Source organism: Pinus tabuliformis, chromosome 9 (genome assembly GCF_031772625.1).
Source record: "Pinus tabuliformis cultivar Carrire ecotype Pingquan chromosome 9, CPIR1, whole genome shotgun sequence".
NCBI lineage: Eukaryota > Viridiplantae > Streptophyta > Pinopsida > Pinales > Pinaceae > Pinus > Pinus tabuliformis.
Window position 1 is genome coordinate 1,036,953,925 of NC_142307.1, and position 2,994 is coordinate 1,036,956,918.

Below are 2,994 nucleotides of genomic sequence, written 5' to 3' on the forward strand. Positions count from 1 at the left end.
AAAAGGAAATACCTACACTAACATTTGTTTTGTCTTCAGTCCGTCCATCCTTGAAGAATCTTCTTCGCAACATACCTGCATGCACGCACAACATCAGCAATATTGTTTTCGATGCCTATTCATCTAGATATATGGCATAGCTACAAAAGGGCAATAGAAGCCCAACTGAAATATTAGGAATGTTATTGTTCTTACCTGCCAAGCATCATAGTGGTGGCTTATGGGTTGGTTCCAGGGCCATCTGTGAATGTTGAGGCATCCACAATCTTGAGACCCTCAACTCCGTTGACCTGATATTTCTGGTTAACCACATAGCCAAGTTCACATCCTCCATGGAAATGCCAGATTGTGTTCAACATTTCATGGCAGATTTGAGCCACGGTTGCATCATTTGACATGTTCTTTGGTAACGGCTGCCCAGTGAAGTTGAAGTGATGAGTGGAATTAGCATTAAATCTATGTAGAGACGGTGAGTTGAGGAGTTTATCTACGACCCTCACGCCCTGCATGCATCTCTGGAGGTCCAGAGGGTGAGAATAGTAGTTGTATCGAACAGATGGATTGTCTCGAGGATCCATGCTACGTAGTCGAAGTTGTCCTCTGGATAAGGGAAATGCTAGTTTCTAAAAAATGACTTCTCTATAAACGTTGTTTTTGTTGAAGGATAGGGTGTCATTGACGAAGGTGCTCAAGGACTCGACATAATTTTGAGAGGCTTTAAGGATACCCACTGCTTGTATGGTGTAGAATTGGTGAGATAACCACTTTACGGATGCACGCAGGTTGTCTTGAACCCTTTGGCCTACCATGGGCGCATCCAGAACTAGAGGAATATTGAATTCTTTTAGATGTTCAGATGGGCCAATTCCGCTCAAAAGGAGTAGCTGGGGGCTCCCTAAGGCTCCTGCAGTAAGGATTAGTTAAAAATAATAAATATTATTTTGTATTAATGTAGAAATGGTTACATAGTTGTAACGTATCTCCTTAGTTTAGGATTTGTTCCTAGAGTTTAGGAGTTTGTTTACAACTACCTAATTTCTAGTGATGTATTTAATATTGTAATATTCATTTGATGTAATTGTAGAGTGAATGGAGAGAGAGTCTCTTCTTTGTTTGAGTGCAGTCTCCAGGTGCAGTACTCACCTGTGAGCTGCAACTCCTTCTTTTAATTCAAGTCTGATTTTTATCTTGGTATCAAAGCTTAGGGAAGAGATAGCCTCAATTTTTTTTAGGGATGCATCATTAATTACATAGTTGTAGTGGCAGTAGAGCATGCTAGGAGTATCTGTAAGATCAGGTGGACTGCAGTAACACCTGGAGCGAAAGGTCTCAGATGACTGATCATCACTGAGCCGAAGAAACGGTTGGCGCCCATTTTTTTTTAGCAGAAGCAGGAGTTGGCACGGATTTTTCGCGCACAGTCACGCCATAGAAGAGCAGAAGCACGAGCAGACGCGGTTTTTTAAGGAGCAGTCGCGCCATTGGCGTGGATTCGACAGGGATAATCGCGCCATCGTGCCAGAAAGGTACATTGGGGCGGATTTTTTGTTGATAATCGCGCCAGAAAACTTGACTCGTGTGGATTTCTTCCTGGCGCGGATTTTTAGCTGCTGAGTAGCGCCTTTGACTGGAAAGAAGCGCCAATCTCTTTCTCTTTGAGAAATCTGCAATTTTGTGCAGATCGGTCTTGCCCGGTGGTGGCACATGGAGATTTCTACTCAGTGGCAGTAGATTTGATTTGCCTGGTGGCAACGAATTGGGGTTCCTTGATCCGCTCGGTGGTAGCAGATCGGACCTGCCTAGTGAGGGCGAATTAGAGCTCTGTGATCTGTTCGGTGGCAGCAGATCAGATTTGCCCAGTCGTGGCGCAATGCAGCTCCTCAATCTGTTCGGTGGCAGCAGATCGGATTTGCCCGGTGGTGGCGCATTGGAGTTGTTTTTGATCTGTTCGGTGGTATAAAATCGGACTTTCATGGTGGTGGCACATTGAAGTTCCTGATCTGTTCAGTGGCAGCAGATCGGACTTGCCTGGTGGTGGCCGATTGAAGTGTTCAGTTGGATAGAAATGAATAACAGTATAGAATCATATCTCCACGAGTCTGGCAAACTCAATGGAACGAATTTCTCCAACTGGAAGTTCAAAATGCAAACTTTGCTGGAAAGTATAAATGCATGGTCAATCGTCATGGGAGATGAGCAGAGATCTGGAATAGTGACCCAAGAACAAGATTGGGATAAAAGAGAAACGAAAGCAAAAGTTATACTAAAGATGTCCGTTAAGGACAATATTATCCCACATATCAGAGATTCCAAGTTGGCCGTTGATATATGGACAACGATCAAGAACTTGTACGAGACACAGAATACAAATCGTGTTCTGGCACTCAAAGGCAAGCTGTTTGCATTGAAGATGGAGGAGAATGAGTCTGTTGCTGGATTCATGGCCAGAGTTAAGGACCTGAGTGAAAAATTGGGAGCTATCGGAGAGAAGGTATCCGACTCAGATCTGGTCATGCTCACATTAAACAGAATGACTGATGAATACCAGATGTTCATCACAGGGCTGTCAGCAAGAGAAAAAGCCCCTTCATTTGATGCGCTGACAGCGATTCTACTCCAGGAAGAAGAGCGACGACAGAATTTAAAAACTCAAAGCAATGACCTTGCTCTAATGGCAAAAAGGAGACAGTACAGAGGGAAGCAGCACCAACACCAGCACCATCAACCGCAGCAGCAGTAGTAGAAAGGAGCCAACACATTTCAAAAGAGATCATTTAAAGGTATGACTGATAATTATGTTAAGAAATGTTTTACTATGGAAAACCTGGTCATCAGATTAAAGAATGCTATAAGAGGCAGGCAGACGAACAAAGAAGTAAAAAGAGAAAACATCGGGGTTGTTTTGCTGGGGAAGAGGAGGACCATAGCCACGAACTTCGAATTTACAGTTGATTGTGCTCTTTCAGCTTCAAAGGGAGATGAGGACGACATATG

At 43.7% G+C, this 2,994-nt stretch overlaps 1 pseudogene; it reads right to left on the minus strand.

The window, feature by feature from the left end:
• Positions 1-218: 218 nt before the first annotated feature.
• LOC149152231 ((R)-mandelonitrile lyase-like pseudogene) lies at positions 219-578 on the minus strand (annotated as a pseudogene).
• Between the last annotated feature and the right edge of the window lie 2,416 nt (positions 579-2,994).